General features: G+C 38.2%; 1 protein-coding gene and 1 pseudogene across 1 annotated transcript in view; one reads left to right on the top strand and one right to left on the bottom strand.

The window, feature by feature from the left end:
• BCL2L13 (BCL2 like 13) overlaps positions 1-26,940 on the bottom strand; it is a 92,469-nt gene that overhangs the window by 6,596 nt on the left and 58,933 nt on the right.
• LOC102147858 (BCL2/adenovirus E1B 19 kDa protein-interacting protein 3-like pseudogene) lies at positions 7,400-26,102 on the top strand (annotated as a pseudogene).

Genomic DNA, 26,940 nt, shown 5'->3' on the forward strand with positions numbered 1-26,940 from the left:
ACTGAAGTTCTAGGAATAAATACATTGTGTAAATCTATGTAGTTTCTGGATTGAACGCATTTACCTGTAGACCAATGCAGAGGAAGAATTTTAACAAGATGGTCCTCTGACCAGTCTCCTTGAAGTTAAAAGATCAAAAAGTTAATTTATACTGAATTTATATATATTCAATGCAATAATTAATGCCAAACAGCAGAGAAAACAAAGGCAAGAACCTTGTTCTCAAGGACTTCATCTCTTAGTAGGGCAATGCTATACCATAGTCCAAGGACTATTAAGAGTTCAGATGGGAAATGACTTCTTTTGGTAGAGGCTGGAAAGGGCAGGTACATGACTGAAAGCTAATGAGGGAACCAGCATTTATACTGGACATCTGAAAAATGCCTAAGGTTCCATGGTGAAAAGCCATGTAGAAGACACACTATCATCAAAAGCATAGAATATAAAAAAGGGGAATAGCAAGTAGCCCAGTTTAAGTAATGCACAGTGTCCATGAAGAAGAATGGAAAATTCACTTAGGACAGGACCATGGAGGAACCCGAGAGAGCAAAGAAACATGGACTTTATTCAACAGGAAATGGTTAGTCAATGAAGTCTCTGAGCTACAACATAATAATGAGAGCTTCACTTTCCAATTACTCTGATAGCAGTGGCAGGACGGAGAGACACTAGAAATGGAAGCTTCTTGCTTCTCTCTTTAACAAGAGTCTACACAAAAGCAGCAATAACAAATAGTGTCAGTCTCCATGTTCGCATTTCACAGTTTAGTTTAACAGGACCCATTGTGTGTTTATTGCCTATGAGGTGCTGTGTTAGGCACCAGGGTATAAGGAAGAATGAGACCCAATTCTTTTTCTTAAAAAATTCACTTTCTCGATGTGAAGACTGACATATGAATAACTAATTTCAGTATGATACAGTAATCTTTAAGATAGGAGTATGCATGGGGTGCTGGGGAACTCAGAGGCTAAGACATGATTAGAAAGGCAGGAAGAGAACTAATGGAGTGTAATGTCACAGACGTCTACAGAAGTTTTACAGAAAGTCTGGATTACACTCAGAAATGCTACAGAAAGTCTCAGCAAGATATGTAAAGCAAATTAATTCCTACTTTATTTTGTGATTATGGCTGCTATTTATATGAAGCCATATAAAATATAATTTTACTCTTTAATCAAGACCAACAACTCTCTGTGTATACTAAGGCTCTAACATAAATCAGGAGTCCTTCTATCAGCCCCACAAAAAGGACACGAGAAATACAACTGAAAACATCACATGGTCATAATGTCAACATTCTAAACTGCGCCGCATTTTAGCCCCTCAACCCTTGCTTCAGGCTCCTTCAGAAGAGGTCTTGGCAGGCATCAGGGGCAGTCCATGAATGGAATACAAGTAGAGAGGCAAAACATTACAGTAATTACAAATACAATGTCTGTAGTAAAGAAGAACTGGTTTGAATTCCAGCTCCACCACATACCAGCTGTGTGAATTTGAATGCCTTGTTTAATCCTTTAAAACTTCGATTTCCTCCTAAGTAAAATGGGAATAACTAACTTGATAAGACTTACAAAAATCACACATAGTATTTATAGTGCTTAGCATAGTACCTTCTACATAGAAAGCAATCAGTTAAGTATGCTATTTTTTTCATTGTTTTTATTGTCATTGTTTTATTACTATTGTTGTTTTGGTGGTACGTGATGGGACAAAGAGCTACTCCAAAGTACCATCTAGATAAAAAAATTTAAAAAGTAAAAGCAATTTGAAATGATACCCTTCTTTGAGTAGAGAAGATGATAATCTTTTCCTTCCTCCCCCATCTCTTTTAATAGAGACATCACAAAACTGGCAAATAAAATCTCTTTAGAAAGTATACTACTATACATCAAACCAATATAGGGGTTACTTCTATGGGACAGAATTACAAGAAAAGTGTGTACTATAAAAATTTTTTACAATGCCATGACTTAGTAAAAGAAAATCTATTTCCACTTTTTAAAAAGAATTTAAATATAAATGGGGCTCTGCTACCTCCTAGGAACTCGAGATCAGTGGATATTCAACAATCTCATAATAAGGTATGAAATACTTTGAGTCAGGTAAAGAGAATCTCCTGAATTTCTTTTGCACATCTCTAAAATAAAGGGCAGGGCATATGAATATACTATTAGGAATTGGTATTCCTTTTTTTTATCTTTTATTGTGTTTTTTAGGATTGAGATTTACATTCATAAAATCCACATAACTGGGGCTGGCCCCGTGGCCGAGTGGTTAAGTCCTCACGCTCCACTTCGGTGGCCCAGGGTCTCACTGGTTAGGATCCTGGGTGAGGACATGGCACCACTCATCAGGCCATGCTGAGGCGGCATCCCACATGCCACAACTAGAAGGACACACAACTGAAAATACGCAACTATGTACCTGGGGGCTTTGGGGAGAAGAAGGAAAAGAAAATCTTTTTTTTTTTTAAAAGATTTTATTTTTCTTTTTTCTCCCAAATCCTCCTGGTACATAGTTGCGTATTTTCAGTTGTGGGTCCTTCTAGTTGTGGCATGTGGGACGCTGCCTCAGCATGGCTTGACGAGCGGTGCCATGTCCATGCCCAGGATCCAAACCGCCGAGACCCAGGGCCGCCAAAGTGAAGCGCATGAACTTAATCACTCGACCACGGGGCCAGGCCCCCCCCAAAATAAAATCCTTAAAATAAAAAAATCCACATAACCTAACATTCACCATTTTTAGCTGTACAATTCAGTAATTTTTAGTATATTCACAATGTGTGCAAACATCATCACTATTTAATTCCTGAATGTTTCCATCATCTCAAAAAGAAAACCTTCAGCAGTCACTCCCGATTCTCCCCTCCTCTATCCTCTGGCAACAAATAATCTAGTTTCTGTCTCTGGATTTGCCTATTTTGGGAAGTCCATATAAATGGAATCATATAATATGTAGCCTGCTGTGTCTGCCTTCTTTCACTTAGCATGATGTTTTCAAGGTTTGTCCATGTTGTAGCATGTATCAGTACTTCCTTTCTTTTTATAGCTTCAAAATAGTTCATTGTATGTGACTAGAGATTTTCACATATTGAGGTATATGGGGTAACTATTCGAGTTCAAAACTGGTTTGGCTTGAACTAGAAAGCCTGACTTATGGTCTATCAAACATACATTGTACATCTGCTTATCCATTAAAGTAAGGAATCTCTCTTGAGATAAAGAATGCATACTTCCCCTCCTATACCCTATTGGTAAGGCCTGGTCCCTTTCCTGGCATCATGGTCATGTTGACCTGCTAACTGAATACCTCTTTGAAAATGTATCCTGGGTGTGTTTAATGTATCCTCTTTGTTCTAAAAATATATAAGACTGTACTGAAACTCATGCTTCTCTGGAACGCCTTCTAAGGCCTTCCCGAGTTATAATCCTCACTTTGGCTCATAATAAACTCACCTCAATTTTGATTTATAGGTTGGTTATGGATTATTTGCGTCAAAATATGGATATACCACATTTTGTTGATTAATTATCAGTCAGCTGACATCTGGGTTGTTTTCACCTTTTGTTGATTAGAAATAGTGATGCTATGTACAAGGTTTTGTTTGACCACCTATTTTCAACTCTGTGAGTATCTACCTAGGAGTGGAATTGCTGGGTCATATGATAATTCTATGTTTAATTTATTGAGGACCTGCCAAATTATTTTCCAAAGCAACTGCACCAATTTATATTCCTCCCAGCAATGTCTAAGGGCTCCAATTTCTCCAGATCCTCCCTAACACTTGTTATTGTCTGTTTTTTTTTTTTTTTAATTACAGCCATCCTAGGGGATGGGAAGTGGTATCTCACTGTAGTTTTGATTCGCATTTCCTACTGACTAATGATGTTGAGTATCTTTTCATGTGCTTCCCGCCCATCTGTATATCTTCTTTGGAACAATGTCTATTCAAATCTTTTGACTATTTTTAAATTGGGTTGTCTTTTTATTGTTGAATTGTTAAGAGTTTTATCTTTTATTCTTAAACGAGACTGCTACATAGCTGAATATTAAAATAACCAATTGTTTAGGGGCATGGGTGCTTGAATTAAGGTTGAGAGTAAAGGAAACAGAGGGGAAAAGTACTAAAGTAACTAGTAGTCTCTGCTGGGTAATAATTTTATTTTTTAATTTTTAAAAAGATATCTGCCATTAGTGCCATTCCTCCTATGAATTCCTTTCCCAGCCTTCAACCCCCACATGACTAAAAGAGACTTTCACAGCTACAATCTTATGGGATTCATCTCTTTTAAAGATTTTATTTTTCCTTTTTCTCCCAAAGTCCCCCAGTACATAGTTGTGTATTTTCAGTTGTGGGTCCTTCTAGTTGTGGCATGTGGGATGCCGCCTCAGCATGGCCTGATGAGCAGTGCCATGTCTGCGCCCAGGATCCGAACCAAAGAAACCCTGGGCCGCCGAAACGGAGCGTGCGAACTTAACCACTGGGCCATGGGGCCAGCCCCAGGATTCATCTGCTTTATAAACTCTCATTATATTTTCATCAGTATAATGGTAATGTAAAGCCACTCAACAGTTCTGAGCCTATCATCAATAATGAATGATAACAAAGAGTCCTCTCACAAACAAAAGCAGCACATAAAGACTGTACATACCCATGAACAGCAGAGGTCATCAGTTACAGTAGCCAGAAGACAATGCTTGTCCTACCGAAGAATAGAAACTACAAATACCACTTCTACATCATTTCTCTGTCTTACCCCATACTTAATAATTTTTTATTTTAGCTAGCATCTATCTCATCATCATCTTCCTCTCCCTATATTTAATCATTAAGTACTAAACACATCTCAAAATATTTATTCTTAAATTTATCTTAATACATCTAAATCTATTTTTTCCCCTTCTCTCAACATTTTCTGCTATTTCTCTAATATAAGCAATCACTGTCATTCACTAGAACTAATGCAAAAGACTCCTGACTGTCTCCTTGACCCTGAAATTCAATTTGCAGATGAAAAGCATCATTTCCCTAGTCACCTAAGCCAAAAACCTGGGAGTCATACTGGATTTCCCCTATTCCTGAAGTAGTTATTTCTTATTGTTGGGAACTGTGCTACTTAGAGGCTTGTAATAAAACAATGTCATCTCTGCCCTCAAAAAGTTTAAAATATAGTTTAAAATCTAGTGAAGGAGACAAACACAGGGTACTCTAGGAGCATGGCAAGGGGGAGTGGAATTTATTTAGAGACTCACAGAAGGCTTCTTAGAAGAGAGAACAACAGAGCTGGATCTTAAAGAATGAGTAAGAACCAACAAAGATGTGAGAAAGATGCTCCAGGCAGCAGAAAAGCATAGATAAAAACAGGGTGCTGAGAAATTCACAGTATACGCAGGCAACTAGCTCTTCAGTGTTCCAAAGCTTAAGATGAGCAATGAAGAAAGATGAAAGCGGAGAAGCAGGGAAGGTCAGGCATGATACCAATGCACGGAAAGCAAAATCCCAATGTCCACCTGGATATAAAACAAGGATATGCCTCTACCTCCTAGAAGGTGAGTGTTTTCTCCACAGTCTTACTGAGTTTGACAAAGGTCTTGGTTCTATTGAAAACCAAATCAAACTCCCTCTCATCTCCCAATATGGCAACTCTTGGACATCATCAATAACTCAGAGCAGAAGAGATAAATCTAAGGTAGCATCAGCCATTAGATAAAGGCTGGGTTTGAATTTTATAAAATAGAGTAGTGCTACATTTGAAATCTATTTCTAATTATCTGACTCTTTCAGTTATGAAGGGGGCAAAGTCATACAATATTGAGAATAATAATCTCTTCTTGAACACATTAAAAGTTTTCTTAGAAAACCAAATATAGAAATTTCTAGCATTCCTACGTTCAACTGCAGGATTATTTACAATAGCCAAGACATGGAAACAAATGAACTGTCCATTGATGGATGAATGGATAAAGAAGATGTGGTGTGTGTATACACACACACACACACACACACACAATGGAATACTACTCAGCCATAGAAAAGAATGAAATCTTGCCATTTGCAACAACATGGATGGATTTTGAGGGTAAGATACTAAGTGAAGTCAGTCAGACAGAGAAAGACAAATACTGCATAACTTGACTTGTGTGGAATCTAAAAATCAAAACAAACAAAACAAAACTCAGACTCACAGATACTGAGAACAGACTGGTGGTTGTCAGAGAGGAGGGGGGTTAAGGAGGGTGTGCAATGGGTGAAGGAGATCAAGAAGTACAAACTTTCAGTTATAAAATAAATAAGTCACGGGCTGTTATGTACAGCATGAGGAATACACTTAATATTGTATTAACTTTGTATGGTGACAGATTGTAACTAGACTTATTGTGGTGATCATTTCACAATGTATACAAATGTTGAATCACACTATACTGTACACTTGAAACTAACATAATACTGTATGTCAATTGTACTTCAATAAAAAAAAATTTTGAAGTGATGTCAGCATCATGGCAGAGTGAGTTGTTCCCTTTGTCTCTCCCCTCTAAGTTACAACCAGTAAGACATCCATCAACCAACAATGGACTCTGCATAGCACACCAGACCACCTGAGAGATCCATACATCTATACATCTGAAGATGGGTGGACTGGACCTCCTGGAGGTGGTTGAACTAGGGGAGCAGCAGTGGCAGCTCCCAAGACTGGAGGCTCTAGGAACCATGGCGACGCCTTCTAGCAGAGGGCCCAGGAACGGAGGTAACATTCATGAATGGAGACCCCAGGAACCCAGGCCGCCCACACTCCCAGAGGTGCCAGGGCCAACTGTAGGGCTGCAACTGGAAGCTTTGGGAACCATGACAATAAATGTGACCCAGCCTCCAAACCCCAGTGGTTATGCCTTTGACCCTGGCCTGCACAGCAGTGGGAGCTGCATCCAAGACCCCAATACCCCTGGCAGCGACAGTGGTGCCGGTGACCTGAGGTTCCAGGAATTGCACCAGCGCTTGAGACCAGAGGCTCCAGGAATTGCAGTCGCACTTGCAACTCAGTTGTTCCTCCTCCCGAGCAGTGGTGGGTGGTGCCTGTTACCTGAGGCTCCAGGAACCACATAGGTGCCAGACCCCAGAGGCTCCAGAGACCCCAGCAGCCCTTGTGACCAGGTACCTCTACCCCTGTGGCAGTTGTAAAGTCCGCTATAACACTGGCCCACCTAGCAGTGGTGGTGCCAGCACTTCCAGAAAACCTGGGAGCAGCAGTGCAGGTGGCACACACAGCAGCAGCAGCAGCACCAGCACCCGTAGAGAGGCTGTTGAGAGCCAGGTAACAGTGACAGCAGAGCCCACAACCTCTGGGGCCCCCCAGCTGCAGTGGTGCCTGCAACTTCAACACCCTCACCTGCAGCAGTGATGCCTGCCGACCCAACAAACTTGAATGTGGCAGAGGCGCCTATTACCCTGCCTCCCATCCCACTCTGCCCCTCCATCCGCCACAGTGGGGGAACCTGTGATCCAGGTGACCCTAGAAGCAGCAGAAGTGCTTGTCAGTCTTGTGACCCTGGTGGCGACACCTGCAACTGCAGTGCCACTGTAAGCAGCAAAGCACCAGCAAACTCAGAGGCACAAGCAGCACAAGAAGGGCACTGACAATACCTCTGGCAGAGGCAGTGGAGGGTGAAAAGCATAGGCTCTCAGATATAACCAGAAGCAGCTCAGAATCAAAGCAAACAAAGCTTACCCAAGTAAGAAAGGTATTTGCTACGACAAATGCACCAGCAGAGGAGGAACTCATCAAGCACCATGAAGAACTACAGAAACATGGTATCACAAAAAGAAAATGACAACTCTCCAGAAACCAAACTTGAAGTCATGGAAGACTGCAATCTAACTGATACACAATTCAAAACAGCTGTCACAAAGAAACTCAACAAGCTACAAGAAAACTCAAAAAGACACATCAGGGGGCCGGCCCTGTGGCCGAGTGGTTAACGTCATGTGCTCCACTTCAGCAGCCCAGGGTTTCACTGGTTTGGATCCTGGGTGCGGACATGGTACCGCTTGTCAGGCCACACTGAGGTGGCATTCCATATGCCACAACTAGAAGGACCTGCAACTAAGATACACAACTATGTACCAGGAGGGGTTTGGGGGAGACAAAGCAGGAAAAAAAAAAAAAAGATTGGCAACAGTTGTTAGCTCAGGTGCCAATCTTTAAAAAAAAAAAGACAAATCAATGAGTTCAGGAATAAAATTAACAAACAGAAGAAGTACTTCACCAAGGAGACTGAAACTCTAAAAAAGAACCAAGAAGAAATTTTGGAGCTGAAGAACACAATAAATGAAATGGAGAATAAAGCAGAAAGCACTGGAGATAGAGCAGACCATATGCAAAAGAGAATTAGCAATCTAGAAACGATTCAGGTGGAAGGGAGAGAGCTAAGATTTTTTAAAAATGGAGAAATTCTACAGGAAATATACAACTCAATTAGGAAAAGCAACCTAAAGATAATGAGTTTCCCAGAAGGAGAAGGGAGGGATAATGGAGCAGAGAGCTTAAAGAAATATAGCTGAGAACTGCCAAAACTTGGGGAAGAAACTGGATAGACAAGTACACGAAACTAATAGAACACCTAATGATCTTGATGCAAGAAGACCTTCTCCAAGGCACATTATATTAAAACTGTCAAAAGTCAGTGACAAAGAAGAACGATTGAGGGTGACCAGAGAGGGGAAAAAACCAGTAACCTACAAAGGAATTCCCATTAGGCTATCAGTGGATTTCTCAGCAGAAACTCTACAGGCCAGGAGAGAGTGGAATGATATGATTAAATATTGAAAGATGAAAACCGTGAGCCAAGAATACTCTATCCAGCAAAGTTATCTTTCCAATATGAAGGAGAAATAAAGGCTTTCCCAGACAAACAAAAGCTGAGGGGGTTCATTGCCACTAACCTGCCTTACAAGAAATCTTGAAAAGCCCTCTCCCACCTGAAACAAAAAGGCAAAGGTATACAAAGCTTTAAGCAAGGTGACAAATAGACAGAATCAGAAAATTGCAACTCTGTATCAGAATAGGTTAGTAAACAATTATCATATAAAGGGTAGAGGGAAAGAAAGAATTAAAAATAACTATAACCACTTCAATTTGGTAACAAACTCACAATACAAAAAGGGATAATTAGTGAACACAAAACAAAGAGGAAAAAGAAAAAGACAGAACCTCCACAGGCAAATGGAGATAAGATGTTATCAGCAGAAAAAGGACTAGATCATCAATGAGATCTTTTATACAAACCTCATGGGAACCACAAAACAAAAATTCAGAGCAGAAACAAAAAACATAAAAAAAGAGGAAACTGAAAAACACAATACAAAAAACCACCAAATTGAAATGGCAGACAGAAACATAAGGAAAAAGAAACAATGGGCAGATAAAGCAACCACAAAACTAAGATAAAATGGCAGTATTAAGCCTTGATATATCAATAATCACCCTAAACGTAAATGGATTGACTTCACCAAACAAAAGACACTGAGTGGCTGGATGGATTTAAAAACAAGACCCAACAATATGCTGCCTCCAGGAGACACATCTCAGCTCTAAAGACAAACATAGACTCAAAATTCAGGGATGGAAGATAATACTCCTAGAAAATGGCAACCAAAAGAAAGCAGGTATAGCCATAATCATATCAGACAAAATAGACTTCAAGCCAAAAAAAAAGAGACAAAGATGGACATTATATAATGATAAAGGGGACAATCTATCAAGAAGACATAACATTTATTAATATATATGTACCTAATATAGGAGCACCAAAGTATATAAAGCAACTATTAACAGACCTAAAAGGAGAAACTGACAGCAATACAATAATAGTAGAGGACTTTAATATCCCTTTTACATCAATGGATAGAGAATTAACAAGGAAACATTGGCCTTAAATGAAACATTAGAACCAGATGGACTTAATAGATACACATTCTTCTCAAGTGCACATGGAACATTCTCCAAGACAGACCATATGTTGGGAAATAAAACAAGTCTTAATAAATTTAAGACTGAAATCATATCAAGCATCTTTTACAACCACAATGGTATGAAATTAGAAATCAACCACAAGAAGAAAGCTGAAAAAGCCACAAATATGTAGAGACTAAACAACATGCTACTGAACAACTACTGGATCAATGAAGAAATCAAAGGAGAAATCAAAAAATATCTGGAGACAAATGAAAATGAAAACACAACATACCAAAATCTATGGGATGCAGGAAAAGCAGTACTAAGCAGGAAATTTATAGTAATACAGGCCTACCTTAAAGAAAGTTAAGAAACCAGAAAAATCTTCAATAAACAATCTAACATTACACCAAAAAGAACTAGAAAAAGAAGAAAAATGAAGCCCAAAGTTAGTAGAAAGAAGGAAATAATAAAAATCAGAGTGGAAATAAATGAAACAGAGACTAAAAAGACAATAGAAAGGATCAATGAAACTAACAGCTGGTTCTTTGAAGAGATATAACTGACAAACTCTTAGCTAGAGTCACTAAGAAAAAAAGAGATAAGGCTCAAATAAATAAATTCAGAAGTGAAAGAGGAGGAATTACAACAGATACCACAGAAATACAAAGGATTATAGGAGAATACTATGAAAAACTACACACCAACAAATTGGATAACCTAGAACAGATGGATAAATTCATAGAATCATACAACCTCCAAAAATTGAATCAAGAAGAAACAGAAAATCTGAATAGACCAATCATTAGTAAAAAGATTGAACAGTAACCAAAAACCTTTCAAAAAATAAAAGTCCACGATCAGATGGCTTCTCTGCTGAATTCCACCAAACATTCAAAGAAGATTTAATACCTATCCTTCTCAAACTCTACCAAAAAACTAAAGAGGACAGGACACTTTCTAACTCATTTATGAGGCCAAAATTACCCTTATTCCAAAACCAGACAAAGACAACACAAAAAAGGAAAATTACAGACCAATATTGCTGATGGGGGCCAGCCCCATGGCCAAGTGGTTAAGTTTGCGTGCTCCGCTTCAACAGCTCAGGGTTTCACTGGTTCGGATCCTGGGCACAGACATGGCACCGCTCATCAGGCCACAGTGAGGTGATGTCCCACATGCCACACTAGAAGGACCCACAACTAAAATATACAACTATGTACTGGGGGGATTTTGGGAGACAAAGCAGAAAAAAAAAGATTGGCAACAGTTGTTAGCTCAGGTGCCAATCTTTAATATATATATATATAGCTGATGAACATAGACACAAAAATCCTCAACAGAATATAAGCAAATCATATACAATACATTAAAAGGGTCATACACCACAATCAAGTAGGATTTATTCCAGGGCCAGGCCTACTTCAACATCTGCAAATCAAACAATGTGATATATCACATTAACAAAATGAGGAATAAAAATCATGCTCATCTTAACAGATGCAGAGAAAGCATTTGACAAGATTCAATGTCTATTTATGATAACTCTCAATAAAATGGACATAGAAGGAAAGTAGCTCAACATAATAAAGGTCATATATTACAAACTCACAGCTAACATCATACTCAATGGTGAAAAACTGAAAGCCATCCCTCCAAGTACAGGAACAAGACAAGGATGCTCACTCTCACCACTCGTATTCAATAGAGCATTGGAAGTCCTAGCCAGAGCAATCAGACAAGAAAAAGAAATAAAAGGGATCCAAATTGGAAAGGAAGAAGTAAAACTGACACTATACACATAGATCCAAGCAACAGAATCGAGAGCCCAGAAATAAACCTACACATCTATGGACAGCCAATCTTTGACAAAGGGGCCAAGACTATACAATGGAGAAAAGAAAGCCTCTTAAACAAATGGTGTTGGGAAAACTGGACTGCCACATGCAAAAGAATGAAAGTAGACCATTATCTTACACTATACACAAAAGTTAACTCAAAATGGATTAAAGAGTTGAATGTAAGACCTGAAACCATAAAATTCCTAGAAGAGAATACAGGCAGTATGCTCTTTGACGACAGTCTTAGCAGTATTTTTTGAATATGTCTCCTCAGGCAAGGGAAACAAAAGAAAAAATAAACAAATGGGACTACACCCAACTAAAAGGCTTCTGCATGGCAAAGAAAATCATCAACAAAACGAAAAGACGACCTATCAACTGGAAGAAGATATCTGCAAATCATATATCCAATATGGGGTTAATCTCCAAAATATATAAAGAACTCATACAACTCAACAACAGAAAAACAACCCAATCAACAAATGGACAGAGGATCTGAACAGTAATTTTTTCCAAAGAAGATATAGAGATGGCCAATAGGCACATGAAAAGATGTTCAACATTACTAATTATTAGGGAAGTGCAAATGAAAACTACAATGAGACATCACCTCACACCTGTCAGAAGGGCTATTATTAAAAAGACAAATAATAAGTGTTGGATAAGATGTGGAAAAAAAGGAACCCTTATATACTGCTGGTGGGAATGTAAATTGGTACAGCCACTATGGAAAACAGTAAGGAGATTCCTGAAAAAATTAAAAATAGAAATACCATATGATCCAGCTATTCCACTTCTGGGTATTTATCCAAAGAACACAAAAACACTAATTGGAAAAGATATATGTACCCTTATGTTCACTGCAGTGTTATTCACAATAGCCAAGACTTAGAGGCAACCTAAGTGCCCATCAACAGATGAACTGATAAAGAAGATGTGGTACATGTATACAATGAAATACTATTCAGCCATTAAAAAAAAAAGATGAAATCTTGCCATTTGCAACAACATGGACGGACCTGGAAGGTATTATCTTAAGTGAAATGAGTCAGACCAAGAAAGCCAAATACCATATGATATCATGCATATGTGGAAGATAAACAAACACCAAATACATAGATACTGAGAACAGACTGGTGGTTACCAGAGGGGAAGACGGTACGGGGCTAAAGGGATAAAGGGGAACATGCGTATGGGAATGGACGGCAATAGACTTTTAGTAGTGAGCACAATGCAGTCTACACAGAAGCTGAAATATGATGTATACTTGAAATTTACATATTTATAAACCAACATTACCTCAAAAAAAGAAAAATAAGAAAAAATAACAAGGCTAGGGAAATAGCATCTAAGAAAACTATAACTTTATAAGCGTCAGATAACATTTTTAGGCTCAAATGTATCTTGTGATATTTCTGATGCTTTTAAATATTATAATACCAATCCAAAAAATGTATGTCATTTACTCAATACACAAGTTTTTTCCCTTAACACTGCATGTTGCATATGTCTCTTGTATTTTAATATCTTACACAACTTTTCCCTAACTGCTAATAATTTTAATTCAGGTATTAATAAATGAATACGTATACGAAAAAAAGTGTTTTTTAAAGCTGCAGTACAGTGAATGGTATTAGAGGAGGCAAGGCTAATTTCCTCTCTATTCCTAGAGCCAGCCTTTAGCCTACATTTGTCTTAACCACATAGTGAGTGCTCCACATAAGAGGGAAGGCTTATCTTGGGGGGGGTGCTCATCGTCCCTACAAGTGCTGTACTAAATTCCCAAGCCCTGGCTTCTTATTCATGTGGGTACTGGTGTTAACATTTTGAGGAACACAAATGTTTTGCAAATATAATGAAAGGTGTGAGACTTCTCCCTTAAAACTGTGCATTCATACAAAGCAGTATACCATTTTAGGGGGAATTTCAGACTCCCTGAAATATCCATGGGTCCCAGTTTAAGACTCTTCATCTGGCTCAACCAGGGTCTGGCTTAAATTCCACCCTCTCTAGACTGAATCCAATCCCCCTCTCTTATTTCTCCTGCATTCATAGCTCTGAGTTCGGGCCACACAAAGTATCATAATTATACATTTTATATCATATTTCTCACTAATTTATTCAAAAGTATTAATCCTCTCCCCAACTAGATTATAAATACCTCAAGGGAAGAAAATATGCTTTAAACTTGATTATCCCCCTTTTAATGCCTAATGTATGCCGAGCAAACAGTGGTGCTCAATAAATGCTTGACTGACAGGAAAATTGGTCCCATCTTTGGATATAAAAGCAGCTCTGAACACTAGCTACTTTGGTTTTCTCAGGTACTGGTAGGTGCAGCTCTTTATTCATCTCTATATTTCTACACATATGGACTGCATCTCAGTGTCTGTTGTTCAAGGTCACACAGTGCTGGTGCTGAAGAGAGAACTCAACATCCCTGTTTTGTGACTCATTACCTTGTTCCATCCACCTAGAATGCCCTCCTTTCAATTCTGCCCTTCTGAACCCTTCTCATTGTCTCTAAACTCTTAAATGATTTATCTGTTCTCTTGGCCATAAAACATATAGTAAAGAGTGTGTATCTGCCTTACATCCCCACTAAGTTCCCAGAGATTAAGGATATGTTTTTATAACATCTTTGTTGTATTTCTTTCTTTTCTCAGTCCCATTCCTCCCATGTGCCTTACAGGATTCCATACATATCATACTAATAGGATTATATTAGTTGAATATAATCCTATTAATATAATATTAGTTTGGGGGAACTTAGACAAGCTGGTCCAGTTCTCGAATCTGGGATCTTTTCCACTGCAGAAGAGCTGTCATTTCTCTTTCTGCATGATTGCTGCCTTGGAATCACCAACCCATAAAGATGGAACATCTTTTATGTGCAATATAACACATACCATAACCTGCTATTCTACACCAAAATCCAAAGAATTTGCATTTCAAAGTTATGCCAGGGGCTGGCCCGGTGGCTCAGTGGTTAAGCGCACACGTTCCACTTCGGTGGCCTGGGGTTTGCAGGTTCAGATCCTGGGTGAGGACATGGCACCGCTTGGCAAGCCATGCTGTGGTAGGGGTCCCACATATAAAGTAGAGGAAGATGGGCATGGACATTAGCTCAGGACCAGTCTTCCTCAGCAAAAAGAGGAGGATTGGCAGCAGTTAGCTCAAGGCTAATCTTCCTCAAAAAAATCCCAAAATAACAAACATAAAGAAACAAAGTTATGCCAAATAGTCAAAGAACATCAGTTACTCCACAATAAGTTACTTAAAATATAGTGTATTCTTCTTAGTCTTCTATTAATATTTTTTCCTTTTTCTTTTCTTTCTTTTTAAAGCTTCAGTGCATGGTTGTGTGTCCTAGTTGTTAGTTTTTAGTTCTCTGTGAGCCATTGCTGCAGTATGACAACTGACGGACAGGTAGCGTAGTTCCACGACCGGGAAACAAACCTGGCCGAATCTTAACCACTAGACCACCACGCCTGCCTCTTCCATTAACATTTAAAACTTTTCCTCTACAAACTCAAAAGGTGCTACTAACCACCTCCACCTCCCAACTGAGTTATCTGGAGATAAGGAAGGTAATTTCCCTTGTTCTTTATTCTTAGTCTTAGAATCACATCTGCTCGCATTCTCTGTTCACACTCTACAAGTTTTGCAATCTGTTTCCATGCCATTTCAAAAAATGTACAGTACAGCTGGATTCACAGAGCAGCCTTACAATTACAGAACTCTTCAAACAGAATGGTTATCCGAGGGTCAGAGAGGTCTTAAGTGCTCACTTACAGGAATTCTCAACAAGTTACTTACCTGCATTTCTAAAAACAGAACCTCTAATAACAAGAACCAATTTAAAAAGCAAAAGCAAAACAAAACAAAAGAACCATAACAAAAGAAGTAAGAATATTAATTGTCAGAAAGCAGACTTTCACTACTTTTTCTTTAGGGCTCTAAGCCAAAACAAGTGAAAAGGAAATTTCAAAAGTGCCATCATGAAGACATAAGGGAAAAATTAAATGAAATAGAATTTAGTGAAAAATGAGTTTTCTCTTTATTTTTAACAGCTCAAAGATAGCAAAAGAGTTAAAAACATTCTTTGTTCCACATCTAGAGGAACTTTTCACCTCATCGAACATACTAGGTCAACAAGTTTGTCAAATTACAACTTTGGAATAATACATTGCTCAAAAGCCAATTCAGATTTAATTGCTTTTTTCTTTGTCGTCATGGTCTCCATCCCTTACAATTTATTTCTGTATTTGGCATGTGACCTTTTAATAAAGATTCACCAAAAATTCTGTGCTCTAATGTAGGAAGGTTTTTTTCTCCCTAATGTAAAAAGTTTAAAAGAAAGAATAGATGACCACCAAGAATTTTACTCCTAGGAACTAATTCATATAAAGCAAAAATATAAAAAGAGGTCTCTCTCTTAACAATTACTGTCACTAATGAAGAGTAGGCTTTCAGTAAAAGATGAAGAGCTGTTTTGAGTAATACCTCACCTAAACTTAGCACACTGGGGGAATAACATCTTCAACCAGCTTTAGAGCCACTTCCACAATCTAAATCACTTTTAGCACAAAATATTTATATTGTTGGAAATATCCAGCTCTTTAGTCCTACTGATACAAAAACACAAAGGAATAACTTTAAGGACTCAAAAATATAAAACTAATTGGGACCAACTATCAGAGTTTATGCACAAAAGAATCAGCAAACTATGCCTTTTTTTTTTTTTTTTTAAAGATTGGCGCCTGAGCTAACATCTGTTGCCAATCTCTCTCTCTCTTTTTTTCTTTTTCTTCTCCCCAAAACACCCCAGTACATAGTTGAACATTCTAGTTGTAGGTCCTTCTGGCTCTGCTATGTGGGACACCACCTCAGCATGGCTTGATGAGTGGTGCTAGGTCCGCACCCAGGATCCGAAACAGTGAAATCCTGGGCTGCCTAACCAGAGTGCATGAACTTAACCACTCAGCCCCGGGGCTGACCTTCCCCCTCCCCTTTTTTTTTTTAAATAGATTAAGCCTAGAGAGATCAAGAACTTGCCCAAGGTCTCTAGCTTGCTATGAGAACTAGATGTCAGTAACAAGAGGTATACCTTACATAACTCTTAAGTGCTCTTCTAAAGACTTTACTTAATCGATTTAAATCCTGCAACGCTGTCAAGTAAATCTTACTATTATTTCCATTTTACAGACAAGGAAATTGAAGCAACTGAAGAGAATAATAAATAATTTGCCCAAAGTCATAAAACTCGGATTGGATTTAAGCCCAAACAGTTTACTTCCAGGGTCCATGCTTTCATCAACTATGCTACCCTAACTCTTAGGCTGAAGTCCCCCCAATTACCGTACCAGTGCTTTTCCCTGAGTTCACGGCAAGAAGGAAATGGAAAAGGTTATTCTTGGTGTTTTCTTCAAGCAAGAAACACAAACACAAAGACATGTGCATGAAAACCTTCAAATAAAAAGTAGAGAAGAAACTGAAATATGGAGATAAAAGGAATATTTTTAAATAAATGTAAGATAAAATATAAATGTAACTTTTTGGTTTTGGTGGTAGGAACAAAGTAAAAGCAGCTTGGAGATCATTCAAAGAACCATTTCAAAAATGTGCAGTAGCTGCTTCATGATGTCTATATTGACTGCATTTTGCCTCCTTTTTTTTGTTGGTTTCACATCAGTTACAAATTTTCTTCCATTTCAAGCAGTATTTCACCTTTAGGGTCACAGATGATGATAAACTGAGCTCTTACGGACTTAACTTTTCCATCGAAGATGGTTTGTCAGAAGTGCAAAGACCACATTCATTGGTAAATTCACCTAGGGATTCACCTCCCCTAAGATGTGCCAACAAATCTTTATCGTTACTTCTCAGCCTTTATATAATATCTACCTCTCAAGTATTCACCTTGCAAAGATAAAAACAGATAATTGGTTTTCTACATTCACTCAACAGGATACTAACAAGCAAATGCCTCTTAGATCACTATTAGCCTAAAATAAGAAAATGGGGAATGTGAAAGAAATTCCAGAGAAGTAATTTTCTACCTAATATTATGACCAAGACCCACGAAAATACATTTGAGAACACAATGAAGTAAACACCCACACTCACATTCAAAACAAATAGCTCATACCCTTACTACACTAAAATTTTATTTTAGCTTCAAAACCCACTTAACTGATTTTTAGATCACAAACTGTGTGTCACCTCCCACAGTGTAGAAACTCTATTGTAACAAAGTCTTACCTAAAAGTTTCTAAGAGACAGTCTTCAAATATCCTTGATTAAAACAACAACAACACTTTGAGGTTTGCTATTCTTAAAACAGAAATGAGAAACTTCAAGTCAAAGATAAAAAAGACAAAAATTACTTTTATTCAACTACTTAAATATTATGATAGACATTAGATGACATGTTCTCCAATAATCTTTTATGTAATATAAAACTACATTTTTCATAATAAGTATTTAGTTTAGTACATGACATAGGAGAAAATAAAAGAGAACCCTTACCGCAGTGGACTTGCACTGCCCTTTTCAGGAGACAAGACAGACTTCTAAGGTAGCAACACAATCCCAGGAAATGAACGCCAGTGAGGAGAAGGAGCAGGAGGAGGGAGGGAACAAGATGAGTCAGGGAAAATCTGAGCATGCCAACTAGTCTGTGCCCTAACTGCACTGCAGGGCAAGCAAAAGGCAGAACCAAAACTCAAAGGAAACTTCAATCAGACTTAGGAACAGGAAAATACACACTCAAGACATATCTTAAAACCTAACATTTGTTAAAATGTAGCATTTTCATCAAACACTTTTACATCATTATTTTTGTGTGACATAGAAGCTATTCTTCCTGTTTTGTAGTTGATAAAACTGAGGCTCAGACAAGTTAAATGAATTCCCTTAAAAACACAGGGCTAATATTTGGCAGAGCTGGGGCCACAAAGAAACCTTGTGATTTCCAATCCTGTTCTCAACTCACCACTCTCTGGTAGGGTAAAAAAATAAGGTGGAGAGAGAAAACAAACAAACAAACACAAACCCCTATCAATGCCAGGATATTACAGTAATGGTTATAATCCAGTTCTAGCTCTGAAATTGCTAATTATAGTTAAGATGTGTGTCCTATTTGAATTTATATTTCTAATTGCATCCCAGTTAAACATTCTCTCCTTTTGTCTTCCTATTATACTTTGAAGATACCTACCTCACAGCACGTAACATGCTACATGTGATTACCTACATTTAAGTCTCTTCAGCCAGATCTGAGCTCAAAAGTAGGACCTATATTTTATTCAACATTTCTATACTCAGCATCTAGCATGGTGCCTAGCATAACTTGCAATCAATTAAGGTTTATTGTATATTGAAAATTAGTATCTGAAGGGCTTAAATAGCATTAGAGACATTAATTAATCTTCACAAACTCCTTGCAAAATGGGCAAACACTACTAATGATTTCATTAGTATACTAGAGTTTATAAATAATCTGAAGAATACACAGGAAAATGATTCATCTAAGGCCATGCAGTTAGACAGTAATGAACACTACTAGGCCATTCCACTTCTCAAGGAAAACCACGACAGAGGACATGAGTTGGTGCTGAGATTACAGCTCCAAGGAACAGGAGCGCCAGCTTCTATATTCCATGTAGACATTTCAAAGGGACTATGGAAACGTCTCACCCTCACATGACAGTGAGGATCAGTACTGGGAATGCTCAAAAGCAGACTGAGAATCTTTTACATCTAAGGTATAGAAGTTGTAACTATATGACTTATGCCCATGGTTGAAGTAACTAAAAACAAAATGATGCGATCCTTGTTTCAAAAAAAAAAAAAACCAAGTCTCAGCTTGAAGTCATTTTAACTTTTGGTTTCTGAGAGGTATATAAGAAGGCTGAAAGTCACTGCTCCATCCTCCCAAGTAAGAAGCTGAACAGACAAAGGAATAACTCTTCTTAGATCTACAAGAGAAGTGAGACCACAGGGTAAACCACTGCTCCCAAGACTGGAATGACGAACAGGCAATACAGGGTATCACAACTCACTGGAGTAGAAACCCACAAGCAGCAACCTCCTCAAGAACCAGTGCCTGGGTAGAGAAACCAGAACTATAATTGACGAATTGCTGCAGGCTCAGGGTGGACAACACTGAGAGTTAAAAACTCCAGGGGACTCAGTTACAGCAAATTTTGTGAGATTTACCTCCAGCAGCTCGACCAGGTACTCACGATAAATACCAGAGAAAAATCCCCTCATGCTCCTGGAAGAGGAAGAGGAAAAGGAACCACTTTGAAATACGCCAGAGCACTTTGTTCTTAACAAGGCCTGCCCTCAAGAGAAACTAGTTAACCAGAGCCTAACCGATCTAGAGGTAGGGAAATACTCAACTCCAGGCCACTTCAGCCATCCTGACCCACCTAAAGGTTGGGGGTGGAGGACGACTGAGAAACGTTTGTGAAGTTCACAGTGCAGAGGCATAGGCTTAGTAAAAGACTGACCTAATCACAGGACGATAGAATACTTCCCCTATGCCTACACGTCTCCACCTCCACATTACTAAAAGCCTATTTACAGTAGTTCCTTTTACTGTGTCCAGCTAGCGAGACAAAATTACAAGGCACACCAAACGGCCAAAAACACAATTTGAAGAGACAGAGCAAGCATCAGAACCAGACACGGCAAGCATGCTGGAAGTATGAGATCAGGAATTTACAACAACTATGATTAATAAGCTGTGGGCTCTAATGAATAAAGTAGATAGCATGAAGGAAAAGATGGGCAATGTAAGCAGAGAGATGGAAATCCTAAGAAAGAACCAAGGAGAAACACTAGAGCTCAAAAACACTATATCAGAAATGCAGAGTGCCGAAGATGGGCTTATTATTAGACACGACACAACTAGGGGAAGAATCTCTGAGCTTGAGAATATCTCAACAGAAACAGCCAAAACTGAAAAGCAAAGACAACAAAGACAGGGAAAAAAAGAACAGGATATCTAAGGACTACGGGACAACCACAAAAGTTGTAACATATTGGAATACAAGGAGAAGAAAGAGAGAAAAGAACGGAAGAAATAATTGAAATAATAAAGACTGAGAATTTCCCCAAATTAATGTCAGACACAAAACTACAGATCCAGGAAGCTCAGAAAACATTAAGTAGAATAAATGTCAAAAACAAAAATACACCTAGGCATATCATTTTCAAACTACAGAAAATCAAAGATAAAGGAAAAAATCCTAAGACAAGCCAGAGGAAGAGAATTCTTACCTAAAGAGGAACAAAGACAAGAATTACATCCAACTTCTCAGAAGCTACATAAGCAAGAAAAGAGTAGAGAGAAATATTTTAAGTGTGAGAGAAAAAACTCACCAAACAAGAATTCTGTGCATGTGAAATTATGCTTCAAAAGTGCTGGAGAAATAAAGACTTACTTAAACAAAAATAGAGGAAATGTGTTGCTAGTAGACCTGCCTTGGAAGCAATGTGAAAAAAGGTTCTTTAGAGAGAAAGAGAAAATATAGGTCAGAAACTTGGATCTACATAAAGAAAGAACATCAGAGAAGGAATAAATGAAGGTAAAATAAAAACTTTTATTTTTCTTATTCTTAATTGATCTACCAAATAACAGTTTGTTCAAAATAATAATAGCATCAATATATTTGATTATGTATGCTTATGTATGTAGCATACACACACATATGGTGATGTATGTTTATGTTAAGTGAAATAATAACAGCAATGATACAAGGGATGGGAAGGAGGAATTAGGATCATTTTGTTATTATAAGGTACTCACACTACTTGTGAAGTGGTATAGTGTTATTTGAAAGTGGACTTGGATCAGTTGTAAATGTATATTGTAAACTCTAGGGTAACAACTAGAAAAAGTAAAAAGAGAAATGTAACAGTTATGCTAAGAAAGGAGAGAAAATGGAATCATATAACATGCTCAATTAAAACCACAAAAGGCAGAAAAAGAGTGAAGACAAAAATAGGAACAAAAATAAGGGCAACAAGTAGAAAACAGTAACAAATATGGCAGATATTAATCCAATTATATCAGTAATCACTTTAAACAGCAATAGTCTAAGCACACCAATTAAAGACAAAGACTGTCAGAGTGGATCAAAAAACAAGACCCAGGGCCAGCCTGGTGGTGCGACAGTTTAAGTTTGCACGTTCTGCTTCGGCAACCTGAGGTTCGCAGGTTTGAATCCCGGGTGCGGACCCACAAACCGCTTGGCAAGCCATGCTGTGGTAGGCATCCCACATATAATGTAGAGGAAGATGGGCACGGATGTTAGCTCTGCGCCCATCTTCCTCAGTAAAAAAGGAGGAGGATTGGCAGCACATGTTAGGTCAGGGCTAATCTTCCTCAAAAAAACTTAAAAAAACCAAAAAAGACAAGACCCAACTATATGTTGTCTAAGAAACTCACTTTAAATATAAAGACACATATGCATTAAAAGTAAATGAATGGAGAAAAATATACCATAATATACCACACTAACACTAATCAAAAGAAAGCAGAAGTAGCTATATTAATTTCAGACAGAGCATACTTCAGAGCAAGGAAGTTATCAGGGATAAAGAGAAGCAGTACATAATGATGAAGCAGTCAAACCTCCAAAAAAGACATAAGAATCTTTAATGTGTATGTGCCTAACAACAGAGTGTCAAACTATAGGAGGCAAAAACTGACAGAACTGCAGGAAAAATAAATGAATTTATTATTATAATTGGAGACGTCAACACCCCTCCATCAGAATTGGACAGATCCAGCGGGCAAAAAGTCACTAAGGACATAGTTCAACTCAACAATACTATCCAGGGACATCGATAGACTACCTCATCCAACAAGAGCAGAATACACATTCTACTCAAGCTCACATGCACTAGTCACCTAGAACACACTCTGGGATGGGAAACACACCTTAACAAATTTAAAAGAATAGAAATCATAATATGTCTCCTCGTCTCAGACCACAATGGAATACAATTAGAAATGAGTAACAGAAAGATATCTGGAAAATCTCAAAATACTTGGAGATTAAACAATATACTTCTAAATACACGAGTCAAAGAACAAATCTCAACAGAAGTTAAAAAAATATTTTGAACCAAAACATGAAAACACAACTTATTAAAATTTGTGCAAGGCAGTGAAAGCAGATGGGAATTCCCAACATTGAATGCATATATTAGAAAAGAACAAACATCTAAAATCAATGGTCTAGGGGCTGGCCCCGTGGCCGAGTGGTTAAGTTTGCGCGCTCTGCTTCAGTGGCGCAGGGGTTCGCTGGTTCGAATCCTGGATGCAGGCATGGCAGGGCTCATTAGGCCATGCTGAGGCAGCATCCCAAATGCCACAACTAGAAGGACCCACAACTAAAAATACACAACTATGTACCAGGGGGCTTTGGGGAGAAAAAGGAAAGTACAATCTTTAAAATCAATGACCTAAGCATCTAAGCTTCTAGTTAGGAAACTAGAAAAAAGAAGAGTAGGAGCGTAGTGGTTAAGTTCGCACGCTCTGCTTTGGCGGCCCAGGGTTCACAGGTTCAGATCCTGGACATGGACCTACACACTGCTTGTCAAGCCACACTGTGGCAGCAGCCCACATAAAACAGAGGAAGATTGGCACAGACGTTAGCTCAGCAAAAATCTTCCTCACAAAAAAAGAAAAAAGAAAAAGAAGAGCAAATGAAGTCCAAAGTAAGCATCAGGAAAGTAAGAATAAAAACAAGAGGGGCCGGCCCGGTGGTGCAGCGGTTAAGTTCGCATGTTCCGCTTATCGGCGGCCCGAGGTTCGCCGGTTTGGATCCCGGGTGCGGATATGGCACGGCTTGGCACGCCATGCTGTGGTAGGCGTCCCACATAGAAAGTAGAGGAAGATGGGCACAGATGTTAGCTCAGGGCCAGCCTTCCTCAGAAAAAAAAAGAGGAGGATTGGCAGCAGTTAGCTCAGGGCTAATCTTCCTGAAAAAAAAAGAATGAAAATAAGAGCAGAAATCAATAAAACTGAAAATAGAAAATCAACAGAGGAAACTAATGAAACAAAAAGTTGGTTCTTTGAAACTTATGTTCACACAAAAATCTGTACACAGACGTTTGTAGCAGCTTTATCACAATTACCAAAACTTGGAAGCAACCAAGATCTCCTTCAGTAGGTGAATGGATAAATAAATGGTGGTACATCCAGACAATGGAGTATTATTCAGTGCTAAAAAGAAATGAGCTACCTCAAGCCATGAAAAAACATGGAGGAAACTTAAATGCATATTACTAAGTGAAAGAAGCCAGTCTAAAAGGCTATATATTGCATGATTCCAACTATATGACTTTCTGGAAAAGGCAAAACTATGGAGAGAGTAAAAAGAGCAATGGCGGCCAGAGGTTAGGGGAGAGGGGGGAACAAAAAGGTGGAATATGGAGGATTTTTAGGGCAGTGAAACTACCCTGTATGATACTATAATGGTGAATACAGTCATTATAAATCTGTGCAAATCATAGAATGTACAACATCAAGAGTAAACTATAATGTAAACTATGGACTTTGGGTGATGATGATGTGTCCACGTAGGTTCATCAATTATAATAAATGTGCCACTCTGGGGGGAGATGTTCATAATGGAAAAGGCCATGCATGTGTGAGGGTAAGGAGTATGTAAGAAATCTCTGTACCTTCTGCTCAGTATTTCTGTGAAACTCAAACTACTCTAAAAACTAAAATCTATTTAAAAAACATTCAAACTGGTCATGTTACTTCTAAACCTCAATAAAGTGCTCTTCTCAATACCAGTTCAATGGAAAAACCATCTCAAATGTACTAAGACAAAAACAATCACAAAACGTAAGTCACAGAAAAAGTAAAAACTATCCGCAGAACTCCAAAAGGCATTTATCCTAGCAATTTCTTTGCGTAATTCAGAGAACAAAACATAATTTTTCTCTCTGCAAATCTGTATGTCCAAAGCCTGCCTGTTCCTAAACAACTATATGCTATCGCTCCACTCATCCAGCAGGTTATGGATGCCAGCACCTCCTCCTCTTCTGTACGTTTCCACACTAGTTCCCCCTTGGGAGCTAGGTAGTTTGTTTCACTCTGTTGTTCTGTTTAAGTGGCTGAAGACAAAATGACATGAAAATCATACTACAGATTTTATGTAAACAGACATGCAACATCATGTAGCCAAATGATTCTCCTCTGGAAGAGTGGCCCTAATGGTTTTAATAGCTGTCAGGTAATGTTTAACACAAAGTACCTTAAAGGTGATTCATGTTGACACTTTGTATCAGAGGATAAATTTTCACCAATTAGGCAAAAAAGCAATCTCAATTTGAAACATGAAAAATCAGAATGCTTAGACCTAATAATGTGAAATACAGATTGGGCATTGAAATTTAGAGATAAAAACACATTTTAAATACTAATAAACCATTTATCCATATTACTGCTTTTTTCTTTAGCACACAGATTTTAGTTGAATAAAATACTTTCTTGTTAACAAACTATAATCACCAACAAATTCTGATGCACTATATCATAATAAAACTGAAAAGTGAGAAAGGAATACACACCATTGCTTGCATTTTTCTTCTCCCTTTGTTGTAAAGCACCATATAGGTGAGGAAGGTCCCTGGGTGGAGCTACTCAGGAACAGCAGGAATGGCAATGGGAAAAACGGGGGCTGGAACATGTACGTTCCTCACTCTCTATCCACAATGGAGATGTGAAGATTCTTCTGGATGTACAACAAGAATCAGGACAGAGTAATTCAAGAGGCAGTTCTGTGATAGCCCTGCCCCACCAGAAGGTGGGTAGATTCTGTTTGATGTGGAAATGCACACCAGCAGGGACCACAGGTCTCTGTCAGAAGAAGTTGTAAAAGGAGGGAAAGAAGTTGTTGCTTTGAAGAAAAATGTAGACTGTGTGACTGGTCCAGCAGACCTGAAAACATTCTACCTAAGGAGTTTCACCTCAGGCACCCTAAACATTGTGTTTCTTTAAGCATGAGGAAAAGTGGAGCCGTGAAGAAAGGTGGTATTTCCTCTGCAGAATCTCTTAAGGTGATCATTCCATCTCTCTTCCTTTCTCATGTTTTAGCTTTGGGGCTAGGCAACTCTTTTCGAATCGACTGAGCATACCTACTTCCAGCACGTACTGAAGGAAAGAAAAGCCCCTTGAAAAGCGTGTGGCCTGTGAAGCGCTATACTGTCACAGTAGTTTATTTGAACCTGAGACCAGTGAAAGCATGATCCAACCTACCACCCTATTTTTACATATCCAAGTTTCAATAACTTTCAAATCCAGTACTTTATTCAAACTCTAAGGCATTTTACTAACCTCATTCCCTTTTTGGCCTGTAAGACACTTTAGAATTTCATAATAGAGTTTACTGTTGTTAAGAAATTTGCATGGGCTTCTTCTCTGCAAATGCCACCAACAGATGACACTTTTGTCAAAAATGCTATTGTTTCCTTTTAGTACCACCAGACTTAGACCCACATCATTCATGGTATAAATTTACTCTTGCAAGTTAACTACCATCTCTCTCTCAAAACGAGATCAGGCTAGCAAATGATAAATCTTTGTTGTTTTGTTTTCTTGTTCAAGATAAAGGCAAGCCCTAAGCTTGAATTTATAGTTATTAAAGAGAAAACAACAAAAAAGTCCAAGACACAAGAAAAAAAGTATCCTGTGCAATAAAAAATTATTTTAAACAAAAAATAAATAAATACACACACACATACATACAAAAGAAAGATGGAATTAAGAAATAATATTAGGAAGAAAAGGGAGATATAGCTCCATACATTGCCAAATTTAAGAGAGGATATTTTTGAGACATTTGGATGCTAACAGGATATTTGATAATATGAAGAAAGTATTTTAAAATTTTTTTGATGTGACAATAGGACTGTGATTAAAAAGGAGAACTTTTATTTTTTAGAGATATATTCTGAAATTTTTATAAATAAAATTGTGATGTCTGTGTTTTGCTTCAAAATAATATTAAGAGTGGAAGTAATTAGGATGTGAATAAAGCAAACCAGCAATGAGTTGACTGTTAGGGATTGGGGTTCATTAAACTATGTTGTCTATTTTCACATATGTTCAA

Source organism: Equus caballus, chromosome 6, assembly GCF_041296265.1.
Source record: "Equus caballus isolate H_3958 breed thoroughbred chromosome 6, TB-T2T, whole genome shotgun sequence".
NCBI classification, from domain to species: Eukaryota; Metazoa; Chordata; class Mammalia; order Perissodactyla; family Equidae; genus Equus; species Equus caballus.